This window comes from Capsicum annuum, chromosome 5 (assembly GCF_002878395.1).
Source record: "Capsicum annuum cultivar UCD-10X-F1 chromosome 5, UCD10Xv1.1, whole genome shotgun sequence".
Classification (NCBI taxonomy): Eukaryota; Viridiplantae; Streptophyta; class Magnoliopsida; order Solanales; family Solanaceae; genus Capsicum; species Capsicum annuum.
Window position 1 is genome coordinate 202,475,116 of NC_061115.1, and position 19,035 is coordinate 202,494,150.

Genomic DNA, 19,035 nt, shown 5'->3' on the forward strand with positions numbered 1-19,035 from the left:
TATGGAATGCGAATTCCACCAATGATAGCAACTCTAACCTTGTTGTTCAGTTTAATCCTATATATCCTAGCTGTCGATAGAACTTGTTGGCAACCATAACTTTTCTAAATGGAACGCACAGATTTCCATGCTCATGATCTGTTTGGCCATCTTGATGGCTCTTCTCCCGCTCCTTTGATAATTACCACACTGAATGGTAGAGAAATAGCAAATATAGAATATAGCATTTGGTTTCCCCAAGATTAATTAATCCAAAATGCCATAATGGCTTCGGTCAATCTGGCGACTTATCCAACTGTCGCTGCCGCCTCCACTACTAAACTTGTTTGGGACTCTCTAAACCTTGTTTATTTCAAAAAGTTGTAAACACGAATTTTTACCCTTTGTGACTAGCTCGCGTGACTATTGAAGAATTCCCTCCTATTTGCCAATTATCTCCAATAAATGTGCTCTATCTGTAATAAGCTTGCCACTGTCTGTGCTAAATTCACCAACGATGAGTTGATAGTAAAAATTCTGAGTAGCCTTGGATCAGATTTTCATGATAATCTAAAAAGTTTTCCAAACTAACAGCCTACAATTACTTTAGATAGAAATAGTACTCCTGAGTGCAACTCAATTAATTAATTATCCAATTGATAGAAGGCAGACGTTGTAAGTTATTAGAGGAATTAGTGTTGATTAAGAGATCAGGACAAAGTGGTCAATGTTAATTTTTTTAGGGAAAATTTCTTATTCTAACTTTTTGGATATTGCTTCATTAAAGTTTATCTCATTGTGGGAAGCCCTCAGCTTGAAGAGTCGTCTCTCAAGTTGAGGACATGAAGGGAGAAGACAATCTTGGGGTAATGCTATTCCAGTGAGTTTGTGCGTGAAATGCGGTCATCTTATGTCCTTATTAATTTCTTTCAGCCAACTCCGGCGTGTCGGCTTAGTTATCCTCAACAAACCACTTACTTGTATTGTCAGCTTCTTTAATATGTTAAATTTATTTGTAGAATATATGTTTTTCCAATATTACGTAAATAATCTTCTTTGCAAAAAGCATATATAAAGGTTTACCAGAACATCAACCTGTTGAGTCTTCAAATGATGGACTGATCCTCAAGGCATTTATGTCTTGTCCTAGAGATTGATTTCTATCTATTTTGTTGGTTCATAATTGGTAGCTTTGTTTATCAAGTGTTACGAGGACTTCAATTCAATTCCTGTCTAATTATCAAGTATTACCAGGACTTCAATTCAATTCCTGTCTAATAGTATTTTGTTGAATGGATTTTGGACGTGAGCAATTTTAGCAATGGACAGACAATACATGTGTTCTTTATTAAAATGAGATATTGTATGGATGTGTTATTTTTCATTACCATGAGATCGGATGTATTATTAGATCTTGTAAAGTGATGCAGCTGTAATCTTCAGTTATATCAAAGCATTTGTAGTTTGTATATGTTAAAAATGGTCATATAGTTTCTTAACAACTTTAAGGGTCGTCTTGTACGTGGAATGGAATAAGGATATCTCATGACATTATTCATCCTGCCTTCTATATGGGATAGTATCATTTTAATATAAATAGTGGGATTGTTAGACTGATGAAATTTTGATAATTGACATAGAAGTTGTAGTTGAATACAACACCTTGTTGATAAGCTGAAGAGAAATAGTTTTACTCAAATAAGGAGATTGAGTTAAAGAAGGAGTTTCACTTTAAAAAGGACTTCGACTTAACAAAGAAGACTGTTGAGTTGAAGAGTCCTAAGCAAAGCAAAAGAAAGCAGATGGTGAAGGATTCTTCAGAGAGTCATTATATATCGAGGGAGTAATTCACTTCATTACTTACACACTTACAAAGATAGCAACATGTTGACAAATTGCGTGTGAAGTTTCAAAGCTTAAAGCAGCCTGAGTTGAACCTATTCCTATTACTTAGAGTTAAGAAGTCTTAGGCTGCATTTGTTTTTTTTAAGATTTAGATGTATGAATCTGAATGAACATCTGAATGATTAAGATGTTGTCTCTAGATCTGAAAACTGGATGATTAAGATTGTTTGTTTTTCAATATCTGAATTTGCGAAAAAAAAATTTATATAATAAAATAGAAAATGCAATTCAAATAAAAAACTAATTATATATCAGAAAAGTAAGTAATTTAATATAACAAAATTATTTGTTTGGTTGAAAAAAAATATTTATATTTGTTAGTGATAGTGGAGATGGTTTATAATGGTGGTTGCGGTGACAATGATTGATGTTAGTGATTAGTAATGTTAGTGGTGATAGTGTGATGGTATTGTAGTGACTGTTATGATGGTGACAGTTGATAGTGGTGGTGGTGGTTGTGATGTGATGTTACTTGATGTTAGTAGTTGAAGGTGTTGATTGTGATGGCTGAAAAATGAATGCATGATAGTTGACGATGTGTGGTGCTAGTTGGAGATGTTAGTTATGATGGTGGAGATGGTTGTTATTAGTAGAGATAAATGGTAGTACTAATAGTGATTAAACTGATGGTAGAGGTGACGTTATTAGTGACAATGGCAGTGGCCATCGAAGAATGTGTGGAGGTTGTAATGTATTAGTGGTAGTTAGCGATGGTGCTAGTAGTGATAGATAAGTGGATCGATAGTAGAAATTGGCCTGTAGTGGTTGATGATGGTGGTCTTGTTAACGGCGGTTGTAGCGGTAAATATAATTAGAATAATAGAGGTAGTAGGTGTGGTAGCGGTTGACAATAGTGGTTGGTAGCGATATTTTTTGTCGATGGTGGTTGTAATGGTGGAGGTGGTTGGTGGTGGTGGGTGGTGGTTGATAATGATGGTGGTGGCAGAGGTGGTGACTGATGATTATGAATAGAATGGCGGTAAATATTATCTAACACCAGAATAACTCTTCAGACCTATTAATACTTGATTCTAGATTTGAATGATTAAAACCTATTCAGACTTATTAAGAACTAAAATCTCAATAAAAACAAATGCACTTAATTGTCTGAAGTCTGAACTATTCAGATTCAGACCTCCATTAAGTGCAAACAAATGATTCCTTAGACTTTATGTATTACGTTTGGTTTTTGAGTTGTATTGTTTATCAAGTGTTACCAGGACTTCATTTCAATGAGATATTGTATGTATGTGTTGCTTTTCATTACCATGAAGTCTGATGTATTATTAGATCTTTTAAAGTGTTGCAGCTGCAATCTTCAGTTACATTATTTTATCCTGCTTTTTTCATGGGATAATATCATTTTAGTATAAATAGTGGGATAAGTACCCGCCTTTTATATGGGATAATATCATTTTAGTATAAATAGTGGGATAAGATAATTTGGGGATTAGCTAATACCTCAAACCAAACATGACATGAGTTTAATCTCAAATTTTATTCCAAAATTCTTGTCCTTATCTGGCATATCAAACTACCCCATGTGACCAAATAAGAATCCCACTTAATCAGGCTTTAATTTCCACTTTATGTGTAGTCTGATTAGGTAAAGGTGTTAAAAAAAAAAAGTAGAAAACTTATGTCTTTCCCTTTAATCAATGGACATAATTAGTGAAAATTTGATCTATAAATAATTAATTGTTATTGATGTATTTACATTATATTGAATGTCTATCAAGAATATAGATAATATCTATTAAGATTTATTTGATATCTATTGATATTGATATCTAGAGAGAAACTAGGAGTATTTTTCCCTATAAATATAGGGGTTTTGTTCATTGTATCATCAATCTTATAATCTCTCATTCCATCTTCAGGAGAAATAAAGAATTACTCTCTCTTCTCTCTTTATTTATTCTTGTTCTTGCTTTATATTTTATAACACATTATCAGTACGACTCTACTATTTAAGAGATCAAAGGTATGTCCCTTCAAATTCATCTTAACCGTGGATGGGTGTCATGATAATGATTGTTGAACTAGTTCCGTTTATGTTGAGATTTAGAAGAAAAAAAATTGTTCTTGTTATAAGTACGGTTCTCCATATATTGTCAATATGTGTTTTAGTAAACTTTTGAATTGAGCCACAATAGTACTCCGTCAATATTACTGCATAGTATATTTACATTCATCCTTTAAAAAGAGGTTAGCAGCATTATTGAGTTATATTAGTATGTGACAAACAGTAAGGTCGGCAACACAAGTAAAGGTGTAATTTTTATTTGTTCTTAATTTAATATTCTTATCATTACTTGTTAATAACTTAGCAGATTCCATTAAGTATGTTCTATGTGAATTACTGTAATTTATATTTTTTAGGTTCATCGTACTAATTTTTATTTTTATTTTGTCCTACTCAATTTTGACTAGTTCAAATATATTGGACCTCAAAAGTTTTCTACTAAATTAATACAATTCTATTGGACTTTTTGGATGTGAGAGAACCTAATTGGTTCAGATTATTTATGCCTTAAATTTGTTCCTGAAGAACAAAATTGTTATGATGATGAATTTAACTCTCATTGCACCAAAAATCTAAGACATCGGTTAGAGTCCAATGCACTATAATGATAAGCTATTGGGTTCAAGTTCCATCGATTTATGCCTAGACTCCTTTATATGGATAAGACATTGAATTTGAATCTCAATGCATCATATTGATGATATAATGATGGCTAAGGTAACCAATATGTTTTGGTGTAAGATATGAAATTTGTCTCATTGAATATGCTCCATTCCCCAAAGTTAATATGGTATCAATACATCATATGTATGCCTCGATTTGCTCTTGTAGTAGCAATATCTTAAAAGAGGTTATAAGCTGTCATAATTTGATAGGTTTAAGGCACGACTATATTCCATTCCTGGGTAATGAGAATTTCAATTTGTATAAGTACAGATTCATTCACTAAGCTTATTAATACAAATGTGCACTTAATTGTGATGGTATCACAACTCACCTCTGAAAGAGGTAGAATAACTGAGAAGAGTTATTTTGAAATCTACTTCTGAAGTAGTAAATCTGAACTTTATTCATGTAACTATAAATCTAAAATTTACTAAAGTAAAAGTTTACATGTCATGGTAAACTTGGAATTTGCTCGAATAAAAGTTCATAAATTGACATGAACGATTGCGACCTTCCAAAGATGTGCACACTGAGTATTGAATATATATTGAAGAATTAGAAAATTTTCATTACTTTTAATGTTGCTTCTTCTCATGATAAGTTGATTGGACCAACTAATTTTGGGATTGGATCCCTTAAATTTGAAAAATATAAAAGGTGAATATGGACCCGTTCACCAGTCATGTGATCTATTAAGATGCATCGATATAAGATGATCACTAGTATATTTATTGTCAACCTGCAGTTTGACAATCATAAAGTTGCTTGCTCAATGAAATTGAGTTAATATAAGAGCATAATTTTTCAGATTATGTAATCAAGACAAATTCATCTTGATAATGATAGTTTGGCATTGAACGTATTCGATAAATAGCTAAACCATTCGTAATGAGAACAAAGCTTCATGTGTTGGTCTGAAATATGATATGTTGCATACAATAGCACTTGTATGCATTATGCCAATAAATTATGATTATTTCTTCCCTCTCAATTGGTTCAAGGCCAGGAACCAACTATTTTATCTAATAGCTTTGATGTGCGGTATATGATTAATGAATATACCATGATGCACAAAGATGGATTCGTCAAAGAATATGGAGGATTTATGTTAGTTTTCCTAACATAAAGGGACAAATATAAGCAGTTATGAAGTATGTTAGAAATTATCATCAGATCCTCATTCAAAAGATAATTCATGTCAAATGCCGAAATCATCTCATATTTAAGCTGCAACTGCTCATATTTTGTGTTTCTAAAGGACAAAGTCTATGCATGCGTGTAGTATGGTGGACCAATCAGTTTCAAATGAAATAATCCTTATCGGTTCCAAATGAAATAATCCTTGAAAAGAACAAGGAGCAAATAATCGTAATAAGAAGGCAATGTGCTCTTGAAAAGCCTACGACATAACACTTCATGAAATCTTATGAGAGGTTTAGGTACCTAAAAATAATGAAGGGATGAGATCTCAAAATGTTATTTAACACTGTGAACCGATACGAAATGATATATCATCAATGATATCTTTGATACAATATTGGCGCAATATTGTGAAAAATTATGAGGATCTGAATTCTATGTTTATTTAAGCATGATGATGTAGAAATATTTACCAAGTGAAATGAAATACTGCATCTTAGTAAGCATAAAACTTATTTAATTTGCAGTCCAGACACTTGAAGATGTCTCACATGAAATGTTGAATATTTGTCACTTGACAAAATTTATATGAAAACTTTTTAAGGATTCAAAATGCTTGAAGCATATAAGAGTTTCTGGGAAACTTATTTATAATCCTTATATTGTATAAGCTTATAGCTTGAAAATTATTGAAAATCTTGGAGAGTTTTCAAAAACAATAGATTATTTGCTGAAATAAGAAACATAACAAATAGGATGGTCCTGAAGTACTATATCTTAGTGCAATTGATGCACTAATAAATCTTGCAAATACTACAAGGCCTGATATAACCTTTTTTCGATTAATTTACTAGCAAGATATAGTTTTGCTCTTACTGAGACATCAAAATGAAATCAAACAAATGATCTTATTTTATTCTAAAGATTGTAGTAATGATCTTGTTGATTATGCTGACGTTGGGAATTTATTTAACCTGCATAAATCTCGGTCTTAAACATGTAATATGTTCACATATGGGGATACTGCTATATTTTGGAGATATACAAAGCAGTCTATCATAGCCACCTCATCAAAACGTGTTGAGATAATAGTTCTGAACCAAATCGAGAATGTGTATGGTTAAGGACCATGATACACCTCATTCAAGAAAAATATGGTTTAAAATGTGAAAATTTACCCACAATTTTGTATAGATATAATGCAACATGCATAGCACATTTTAATGGAGAATTCGTAAAAGGAGATAGAACGAAACACACTTACGAAACACATTTCATCAAAGCTTTTATACATACATGAGTTACAAAAGAATGATGATATTAACATGCAACAGATTCGTTCAAGTTATAATGTGTCTTATTTATTCACCAAGTCTCCTCCAATTGCAACTTTCAAGAAGATAATGAACAAGATCAGGATGCAAAGGTTCAAAAATGTTTTTATTAAGGGAAGTTAATACGCGTTGTACTCTTTTTTTCTTACGAGATTTTGTCCCACTAGGTTTTTCTTGTAAGGTTTTTAATGAGGCAGCCTATATTTGTATTGTTAGAGATGTATACTTTTTTTCCTTCACTATATTTTTTTCCCACCAGATTTTTTCTAGTAAGGTTTTAACGAGGTACATTATCTATCAATCAGACATTCAAGGGGGAGTATTATGAATGTATTTACATTATAGTGAATGTCTATCAAGAATATTGATAAGATCTATTTGATATCTATTAGGGTATGAAGTATCTATCTTTTAGAGAGAAACTAGGAGTATTTTGTCCTATAAATAGAGGGATTTCGTTCATTGTATCCTCAATGTTATGATCTCTCATTCCATCCTCAAGAGAAATAAAGAATTACTCTCTCTTCTCTCTCTATTTATTCTTGTTCTTGTTTTATATTTTATAACATTAATAATGTACTCACACTACTTTTCCTAATGCAATTTATAATTTTAAACATCAAATCATGTGAAGATTAAAGTAGTCCCTCTGTCCTCACTATGAGTGGGACATTACATTTAATCTAACTATGTATTATTAAAGTTGGTCTCTTGAGTCAATTTTTTTTATTCATGATCTTTTTGAATAAAAATAATTTAATCCTTCACCTTTTTGATGGCTTTATGGCAGAGGGGGTTTGGATTAATGAAATCCAAAAATGGAACTGAACACCGGACAAAAAGTCAAAAATGAAAGAAATCAAGAGGTATCATTCGAGTTATGGTGAGATAGAAATGATGCCGTCACCTTTAAGCATAGATCATCTAAGTGTTTTAGTATTGAAAATGACAAAAAAAAGAATGCTTCTCCTTAATTAGGTGCGAATAAATCTAAATTAGTCGAGCCTAAAATCAAATGGGAAATAAAAAAGGAAAGGAAACAAAATAAGTAGGTACACTATAGTTAATTTAATAATAAAAAAGGAATCCAAAGTAATCAATCCACCTTTGGACTCCTCTCAATAACTTTATTATGATGGAATATTGTGAATGTGTGTTAAAATTCATGTTTAGCCATTTACTTCAACTTCTCTCTCAATCCCATCTTTTTTATTGTCGAAGTTCCTGTTTGCTGAAGTTTTAAAGGTATGATTGTATATTATTCAACCTCTTTTATTTTGAAATTAATTCTTGCACCAAGTTAAAAATATGATTCAAATTGTTGTCTCATAAATTTAAGTATTAGGCTTTAAGTAGATGCATAAAACAAATTAGTAGTACAATCAAATCTCTCTATGACGGTGATGTTGTCTCAATAATATTGGGTTGCTACAGTTAAATTGTGTTGTAGATAAAATAAAATAGGAGTTATGTAATATATATATATAATAAAACCGGTTTCAAAAGATTTTTTTGGCCGTTATAGTGAGATGTTATTACAAAAGATGGTATAGAGAGGTCTGACAATAGTAACATGTGCAACATCCAACGTGAAGACCAATATTGTTATTTCTGTTGTTTTGTAGCAAGATTTAGGTAATCAGGTGAGAGTTTTGGGGGAACACAGTAACTTTTATAAAATAGAAATGGAACTTGTTCAAGATTTGTTAGTATAGCTATCATCCAGATATTATTTCGGTAATAACTGGACTGGTGGTATTATGGTTGATCAAATTTCATTTATGTGTGATGTTTACATTTCTTCTGTTTTCTCCTTCTAAATATGCTTTGGACTGCTTTACTTGAGCCGAGGGTCTTAGATAATATCTAATTCATCCACAACAGTACATGGTTAATGCAATTACTCCTAGCACCTCAGCTCAAAATATTCATGTCATGATAGTCCTATTGAATATTCTTACTGATGTACCCAACGATGTTATGCTTATCCTTATCCGACATATCAAACAACCCCCTAGGACCTTATAAAATTTCCACTTAATCAGACTTTAATTTCCACTTTCTGTGTAGAATGGTTAGGTAAGGTTCACAATTTTATTATATTAGTGTGTAAATGACTAGTGTTGAAGTTCCTATTTAGCCATTTTACTTCATCTTCTCTCTGAATCCCATCTTTTACTATTTTACACACCTTAATCTTGGCTGATTTTGTTGAAGTCCAAAAGGTATGGTTATATATATTCTTCAACCTCTCTTATTTGAAAATTAATTCTTGAACCAAGTATTCATAAATCATAAATTTTAATTGTAAGGCTTTAAATAGATGCATAAACATAGTACAATCAAATCTCTTTATAACTGTTATATTCGGGCAGAATAAGCAATACGACAAAGTAAAAGAAAATAAGAAGAAGACACACAGATCTACGTGGAAACCCTTGAGGGAAAAACCACGGGCAGAGGCAGAGAAATTTCAGTGTAATGAATGGAAAATACAACAAGGAGAATAACGTATTTAAAACATCCAAAACGACCCACTAAACACACTTATACAACACGTGTGTACAGACCCCATGAAAAGTTACAAACATGGATCGCACATGAACTTTTCAGGGCCAGATCAACAAAATTCGGACCACAAACTCGAACAATAACAGTGTTGCTTGTCTGAATAATTTTGACCTGCTACAGCGATATTGTGTTACAGAGAATATATAATATATCAGATGTTAGATGTTGTCTGGTTGTATCTGCAGTAAATTGTTTCTTACTATATGCTTTACGCTTCTTTCTTGAGTTTCTTGTGTTCTTGATAAAAGTTTATGTACTTTTTATACATAATCAGTTCTTGACAACTTGAAAGGAAAAACTAGTTTGCCTTGACTAGTGAAAACAAACTACATACATGGAAAGAGGAAAAGAAAAAGAAGCAAACAACTCATCGATATGGCATAAAACATTATTTATTCCTTTATATTTCTCATATAATTAAGTTAGTATTGTAACTATTTTCATTCCTTTATGGAGCTTAATTGACTTCAACATGTTAACCACCTTGAATATGAAAAAGTTTCATGTAGTTTCAGTATAAGAAAAAAAAAATTCATCTGGTTAAGTGGTTTTAAGGGCAAGGATTCAGATTGGGTAACACATTATTTTTATGGTGGGGTTTGATGTGCAAAATAGTACTTATAATGATTTGGCATTTGGGCGTAACTCAACCCCAAAAACTATCTCTATTGGAAAGGATTGTCCAAGTCCATCTAAGAAGAAAAACCAGATCATTCTCCAACCATAAGTTAGAATTCCTAACTTATGGCTTTCGACTTATAAGTCAAAGTCTATAAGACCATCCAAACACTCACTTAAGATCCAAACATTTTTGTTTAGTATCTATTAGGCATAAATGGAGGAAGTCCACTGCACTTGTGTTAGCTGCCTGTTGTGATTTAGAGGAAAAATTTATACTTGGGCATTTGATCTTTTTGGCAGGTGTCATCCGCTGTAATTCGCAAGGACATTGTCAAGATTCTTGATTTCATAGAGAAGTAGAATGATGGATGTGTTCAAATTCCAGTTCTTAACATGGATCAAATTAAAGAGCTGACGTTGGATCTGACATTTGTGTCCACATCTTTTCATCAATATTAATATTTTGATTCGGAAGGTTGTAATACTGAAAGCATGTCTTGCATATCAATTGCGATTCATGATCTGGTTCAATCAATTTTTCGTTGGAGTGGTGTACACATGCTGATTAAATTAAAGCATCATGACGCTCTTCAACTCTTGGAAAATATCAAAAGTTACATTAGCTCACATAGCTATGTTGAATCAATTCATATGACCATAACCGAGGATCGTTTGGTTGAACTTTTGGATGTCATCGTCATGTATCTCCAATATCTACCCAAGTGTTGTTCTAAGTTATTTCTTCCATCAATGACTCAATATGAGGTTCTTCAGAATGTATGTGGCACTGTAAGAGATTTTCATGGGTTGAAAATAAATGGTTGTGTTGAGTATGAAACGATTGAATATGTCTTACCTCAGCTTCAACTTCTGGCTCAGAGAGTATTCAATTTCTATTTGACTCTTTTTGATTATCATCTTGAGGAAAGAGATAAATCAGAGGAAATAGATGAATCAGACATCTCTCAATTTAATTCCAAGCTAGATAATCTACTTGTGGAGATTGCACCTATTTTACTGGAGGTTATGCACATATGTTCTACAAAATTGATAGCTTCAAAGTCAACAAAAGTTGGATGCTTCATTAAGCAGATCCAAGAAGTCTCTCCATACATTCTTAGAGAATATCTTATCCATCTACAATAGCACATGATTAATGCTATTACCTCTAGCACCTCTGCTCGAAATATTCATGTCATGTTAGAGTTCCAATTGATCATTCTTACTGATGTGCCCAAGGATGTTATTCACCACGACAAATTGTTTATGCTATTAGCACATGTTGGAGCACTTATCAAAGAGGTATCCATTCTCGTTCGCAACTTAGAGAACTCAATGGATGAAGATAATATGCACGAAATAAATTGTGCGAATCAAGATTTTCTGGAAAATATTGAACTTCTGAAGGAAGATCTCAAACATTTCTTCTTGAAAGCCGCTACAAATTCATCACTACTTTTCTTCCCCACGAGTGATGGACCGTTATTCTAAACTCTTCTACTCAGAAATTTAAATGACTTGCTCAATTCCAATGCTTATTCAGTTGCTTTGATAAAGGAAGAAATTGGTCGGGTGAAAGAAGACCTAGAACTTATAAGATCGTTCTTGGGAAAGTTGAGCAAGAATTGCATAGAGATATCCGTGCTTGTGTTCTAGACGTGGCATATGTGGCGGAACATGCCATAAACTCAATTCTTTCCAGAGATCATGGTCTATTACAGTTTATCTTCTTACTTCCTGATATCGTAGAAAATATCAAGCTTGTCAAAAAAGAGGTACAAGAGAAGATCTCCAAGAAAACAAGTGTCATTTTTACGAACTCTCCCAAAAAGCCACATGAAAACAAGTCATCAATAGCTGGTACAATAATTGTAGGATTTAAGGAGGAGACTGAGTGGATAATTAGGAAGCTCACCAGTGGACCATCTGAGGTAGATGTCATTTCCATAGTCGGCATGCTGGGGCTTGGGAAGACTACATTGGCTTACAGAGTGTATAATGATAACTCTGTTGTTGGTCATTACGAGTTACGACGTTCGTGATTGGTTCACAGTCAACTAGGAATATAATGAGAAAAAGTTGTTGCAAAAAAATTTCAATCAAGTTATTGGTTTGAAAGAAAGATTCAATGAGGATAACATAGACGACAATGTTGCTGATAATCTACCAAAAGAACTATTTGGAAAGAGGTATCTTGTTGTGTCAGATGACTTGTGGGATACTGCAACATGGGATGATCTAACAAGACCTTTTCCATCTTACTTTCAGAAAGAAAGCAGAGTTATTTTAACAAGTCAAAAAAAGGAAGTGGCTTTGCATGCAAAATGCCACAGTGATCCTCTTGATCTTCGATTACTAAGACTATAAGAAAGTTGGGAGTTATTAGATAAAAGGGTATTCGAAAAAAACCACAGCCCTGATGAACTAAAGGATGTTTGATAAAAAATAGCCCAAAAGTGTGATGGGCCCAAAAGGATATGTTCTACAAATTTGAAAGCTTCAAAGTCAACAGAAGTTTGATGCTTCATTAAGAAGCTCCTAGAAGTCTCTCCAGACATTCTTAGAGAATATCTGATTCATCTACAACAGCACATGATTAATGTTATTACTCCAAGCGCCTCAGCTCGAAACATTCATGTCGTGATAGAGTTCCTATTGATTATTCTTACTGATGTGCCCAAGGACGTTATTCGTCATGACAAATTGTTTGTTCTCTTGGAATATGTTGGAGCACTTAACAAGGAGGTATCCATTATTGTTCACAACTTGGAAAAGAATATCAAGGAAACAAGCAGTGCAAGTCTAAACTTGTTAGAAAATGTTGAACTCCTGAGAAAAGATCTCAAGAATGTTTTCTTGAAAGCGCCTGCAGACTCATCTCAGCTCTGCTTCCCCAGGAGTGATGGACCGCTCTTCAAGACTCTTCTACTCAGAAACTTAAATGACTTGCTCAATTCCAATGCTTATTCAGTTGCGTTGATAAAAGAAAAAATCATTCGGATGAAAGAAAACCTAGAACACATAAGATCGTTCTTTGGGAATGTGGAACAAGAATTGCATAGAGATCTTTGGACTCGTGTTCTAAATATGGCATATGAGGCGGAACATGCCATTAACTCAATTCTTGCCAAAGATCGTGGTCTCTTGCAGCTTATCTTTTTATTTCCTGAAATCGTAGGAAAGATCAAGCTTGTCAAAAAAGAGGTACAAGAGAAGATCTCCAAGAACATGAGTATCATTTTTGTGAACTCTTCCAACAAGCCAGTTATAAACAAGTCATCAATAGCTAGTAAAATAATTGTAGGTTTTGAGGAGGAGACAGAATGGATAATCAGGAAGCTCACCAGCGGACCAGCTGAGGTAGATGAACTACTTTGGCTTACAGTGTATATACTAAAAAGTCTATTGTTGGTCATTTAGACGTTCGTTCTTAGTGCAAAGTTGACCAAGAACGTAATGAGAAAAAGTTGTTGCAGAAAATTTTCAGTGAAGTTATTGGTTTGAAAGAAAGAGTCAGTGAGGATGACATAGACGATGACATTGCTGATAAGCTACGGAGAAAACTGTTTGGAAAGAGGTACCTTATTGTCTTGGATGACTTGTGGTATACTGCAACATGGGATGAGCTGACAAGACCTTTTCCAACTGAATATCAAAAAGGGAGCAGAGTTATTTTAACAAGTCGAAAAAAGGAAGTGGCTTTGCCTGGAAAATGCCACAGATCCTTTTGATCTTCTATTGCTACGACCAGAAGAAAGTTGGGAGTTATTAGAGAAAAGGATATTCAGAGAAGAACGTTGCCCTAATGAACTAAAGGATGTTGGAGAAAAAATAGCCCAAAAGTGTCCTGGGCTTCCTTTGGTACTTGATTTGATCGGCGGAGTCATTTCAAGGATGGAAAAGAAAGAGGCTTTGTGGCTTAAAGTTCTCAATAATTTGAGTTCCTTCATTTTTCAGGATGAAGAGGAAGTGATGAACGTCATACAATTATGTTATGACTATTTATCGAATCACATAAAGTCATGTTTTCTGTACCTTGCAAATTATCCAAAGGACAAAAATATACGGCCCTCCCAGTTGAAAGATTTATGGAGTAATGAAGGACTTGTGGAACCAACTAATTTGAAGATTGTGGAAAAAGTAACGGAAGTTTATGTGGATGAGTAAATTTCTAGTAGCTTGGTAATAGTGAGAGGTGGTAGGCACCCAAATTGCTAAATTCATGATCTTGTGCATGATTTTTGTTCGATAAAAGCTAGAATGGAAAAGTTGTTTAACTTGACTAGTTTAATTTTTCTATCTTCCTCCTCTTCTTCACATCAGATTCTGCGTGGAAGGACCATTATTTATGATGAATACTTTCATTCGGATAATACTTCTTCCTTGTTCAGTCCAGAAAAGAGAAATCCTTATATTAAATACCTCCGCTCTTTGGATCTTAGATATATTTATCTTCCCTCCATCTGTCACCTAATACACCTGAGGCTTCTTAAAAGGTTGAATCTGTGGGGTAGAATCTTGACAGATACTGTGCTGAATGAAATAGGCATGCTTGTTCATTTGAGGTGCTTAAGGATTTTTATGAAGGTAAAAGCCCTCCCTCCATCATTTTCATACCTATTCAATCTAGAAACTCTGATGGTGGAGAACAAAGGACCAAACCTGGAACTATCCCCTACTATATGGAGTCTTGCAAAGCTACGATATATGGAGATCGAATACACTTGTTCTATCTTTGATTCAGATGTTGACAAACCAACAAAGTTAGAGAATCTGATAACATTAATGCCTCTCAAACTTTCCTGTTCGGTAGACTCTGGGGATATTTTCAAATGGTTTCCCAATCTCCAAACCCTTTGTAATAGTTGTAATCAAAATGCGAGTTCATCGAAGAAAATTGGGAATTTTATTAATAGTGGAACAACAATTATAATCACTTCACTACTACATTCACTTAACTAATCTACAACAATGGCAGTAACTTGGTCATTCTCCAATGGTGTAAGAACCTGTAACAATGGTAGGATTGAGTGAGTAAAGAGAAGGAAGAAAGAGAAGCAGTAGAAGAAGAAGAGAAGAGGTAGAGAGAATTTATGAGAGAAAGTTTAGACAATTATCAGGTCGCTAATGATTTCCCCCTTCCCCGTAGTTAATATAAAACAATTATAACCACTAGTCTCATTAGGATCGTTGGATCCGTGCCAGCTGCTATTTAATCCAACGGATGAGAGTCAGTTGTCACGTGCTCCTTATGTGCTGGCCTGCCACTGAAATGCTGCCACGTGGATTCCACTAATCTTTCGTATTCCATCCACCATCTCATCTACTGCTTTCCCAATTCTATTATTCAAAAATCCCAAATTTCTCAACTTGTTTTCTCCCTTCTTCTTTATCATTACACCACCCCTCCGTTCAAATTGACCTTGTCCTCAAGGTCAGTGCCGGGCAATAAAGTCAAGGAATTGACTCTTAATGTACCTCCAATCCTCCCATGTAGATTCATCAGGACCAAGGTTGGACCTCTGCACCAAAATTTTAACGGTAGCTGTGTTGTTGACTCTTTCTATACGGCGTTGGAGGATTGCAACTAGTTGAGCTAGGATAAAACCATCAATATCATATGCTGGTCGCTATTACTGTGGTGTAATCGTCGGGCCTACACATTTCTTTAGCTGAGAAATATGAAATACGGGGTGGATGTTCGACCCCGGAGGTAATGCAAGCTGGTAAGCTACTGTACCAATTTATTTTAGAATTTTAAAAGGCCCGTAGAACTTGGCACTGAGCTTCAAATTTTGTCGAACCACCACTGAAGCTTGACAGTAAGGTTGTAGCTTCAGGTAGACTAGATCCCCAAAAACCAACTCCCTATTTGTACGATATTTGTCTGCAAAGAACTTCATATGTTCCTGAGCTTGATGCAAGTTTTCCTTAAGAGTTTGAAGCATATGCTGACGTTGGGGTAAAAATTGACCAACTGAAGAGTGGGTGGGGTGGGGTAAGGACCCAAGAGGTACTTGAGGTGGAGGAAATCCATACAAAGCCTTGAAAGGGGATGTCTTAAGGGCACTGTGGTGGTTGGTATTATACCACTGCTCGGCTAAAGGAAGCCATATCAACCCCTGCTTAGGATTAGCAAACACCATAGCCCTTAAGGATGTCCATACGATTAAGGATGCTACGAAGTGGATAAATTTAGTTTAATGCTCATGGATTTGAACAATTGCTTCCAGAATTGACTGGTGAAGATGGGGTCTCTGTCCAATAGAATGGTCTTTGGTAGGCTATGCAACTTGTAGATCACCTTTAGGAATACATCAGCTACATCCTGGGTATTGTAAGGGTGTTTAAGTCATAAGAAATTCCCATATTTAGTAAATTGACCGACCACTACTAAGATGGTATTTTTCTGACCTGAAGGAGGAAGCTCTTCTATGAAGTCCATGGCAATATCTTGCTAGGGTGCTTGGGGAATGGGTAAGGGTTTTAATAACCCTGGGTAGGTCACATTCTCCACCTTGATTATTTGACATAAGTCGCATTTCGAAACCTATTTAAGGATATCAAGTCGCATAGTGGGCCAATAAAATACCATTTTAACTCTTTTGTATGTACCTTGCTGGCCTAAATGAACCCCAAGGGGAGACTGGTGCATAGATTCAAAGATTTTCAACCTCAGGTTAGAATTTTTCCCAACAAACAACTTTAACTTGTATCTGATTATGCCTTGAGTGAGAGTGTAATCAGGTTTTCCAGCAGGCTTAGTGATGAGTTTCATGATCGGCTGTTGAGGAAAAAGTCCATGCTCATAACTGGCACTAACTTCCAACATCCACGTAGTCTCAACCTCTGATATAGCTTTCAACTCGGTCTCTTCTTATTCCTGCCTCCTAAAAGGGGCATCCGCCACCCTGTTTTTAGTCCCCTTTTTGTATTGGACCTCATAGTCCATTCCTATAAGCTTAGTTAGACCATTTTACTGTAGAGTTGTTGTTACTTTTTATTCCAGTAGGAATTTCAGACTTTGTAAGTAATGTTTCCACCTGTCCACAGCTGATAGTACAGCTAAATATTCTTTTTCATAAGTAGAAAGGCCCAAATTCTTGGGACCTAAAGCCTTACTGAAAAAGGCTAGGGGTTTGCCTTATTGCATTAGGACAGCTCCAATTCCTTTTGAACATGCATCAGTTTCTACAATAAAGGGCTTGTAAAAATTAGCCAAAGCCAGCACTGGAGCTGTAGTCACTACTTTGAGTCTATTGAAAGCAACTTCAGCCTCTCCATTCCAGTAGAAGGCATTCTTCTTGAGCATGTTAGTCAGTCCCCATAAGACTGCACAAACCTCCTGTAGTACCCAGTCAACCATAGGAAACCCCTCAACGCCTTGAGAGTTGTGGGTTTAGTGCCAATTATACATTGTCTCCACTTTCCTAGGGTCGATAGTTATACTAGAACCTGTGATAATATTCCTCAGATATTCTACTTGAGACTTTCCAAAAGAGCATTTGGACAACTTGGTAAAAAGCTACTCCTTTCTCAATAGCAAAAGTACTTCTCTCAGGTGAATACTATGTTCCTCTAAGGAAGAACTATATACTAAAATATCATCAAAGAATATAAGCATAAATTTCCTGATTTAGTTTCTGAACACATGGTTCATAAGGCCCTAAAATATAGCTGGGGCATTGGTTAAGCCAAAGGGCATAACCTTGAATTCGTAGTGCCCTAGGTGTGTAACAAATTTAGTCTAGTGGATGTCTGTTTCTCCCATTCTAATCTGGTGATATCCAGCTCTCAGATCAATTTTGGAAAAAACAATGGACCCATGCAGTTCATCCATCAAGTCCACCAATGGAATAGGGAACTTTTCCTTGATTGTCATTTTATTTAGTTCCATGTAATCAATGCAAAACCTCCAACTTTCATCCTTTTTATCAACCAAAAGCACAGGTGAAGAAAAAGGAGAATGACTAGGTTATATAATACCATTTTCAGCATTTCAGATACTTGCTTTTCAATTTCATTCTTTTGGAAATAGTTGTACTTGTAGGGTCTAATATTGACTGGTGAAGCATCATGTTTCAGGGGAATGTAATGATCATGGCTCTTGTTTGGTGTTAGAGTCTTGGTTCAGTGAACACATCTAAAAATTCTTGCAAAATCACTTGCAATTCTTCAGGTATCTCTTCCTTTTCCTCATTACCAGTAGCAATGACAGTGAAAATATGTGCCCATATGGCTTGCCCTTTCTTGAGTAATTATTTAACTCCACCTCCAGTCATGATTTTCAATTCTGCTTGATGATACAACCCGCTCAATTCCACTCGTTTCCCCTGATATGTCACCTCTACCTTGTATTCCACAGTCCAAAAGTACTGGATTATGACTTTTCATCCAATCACCACCAAGTATCATATCATTTCCCCCCAACTTCACCAATCTGATGGAGTCAATAAACTCTACCCCTTGAATTTTCTACCTGAAATTGGGACAATAATGTCTACTTATGATATGACTGCCATTTGCTACAGTCACTCTCATAGAAGTAACTTCACACACAGTACAACCAATATTTTTAGCAGTTTCAATGTCCAAAAGGCTATGAGAGCTTCCTGAATCCAACAACACAGTCACCTTATTCTTTTAGCCTCCCCCTGAATCCTAATAGTGTTAGGTACTTCAGTTCCATATAAAGCATTAATACTGATGGCTTCTTGTATCCCTTCGTCCTCATAGACTAATGTAAGGTCCTCATCCCCTATTCCTGGATGTGCTTCACCTTCTAATTCCTTA

The 19,035-nt window shown here is 34.7% G+C and overlaps 1 pseudogene; it reads left to right on the forward strand.

Moving 5' to 3' along the window:
* The window catches only part of LOC107872043, a 37,051-nt pseudogene that overhangs the window by 15,864 nt on the left and 2,152 nt on the right, over positions 1-19,035 (forward strand).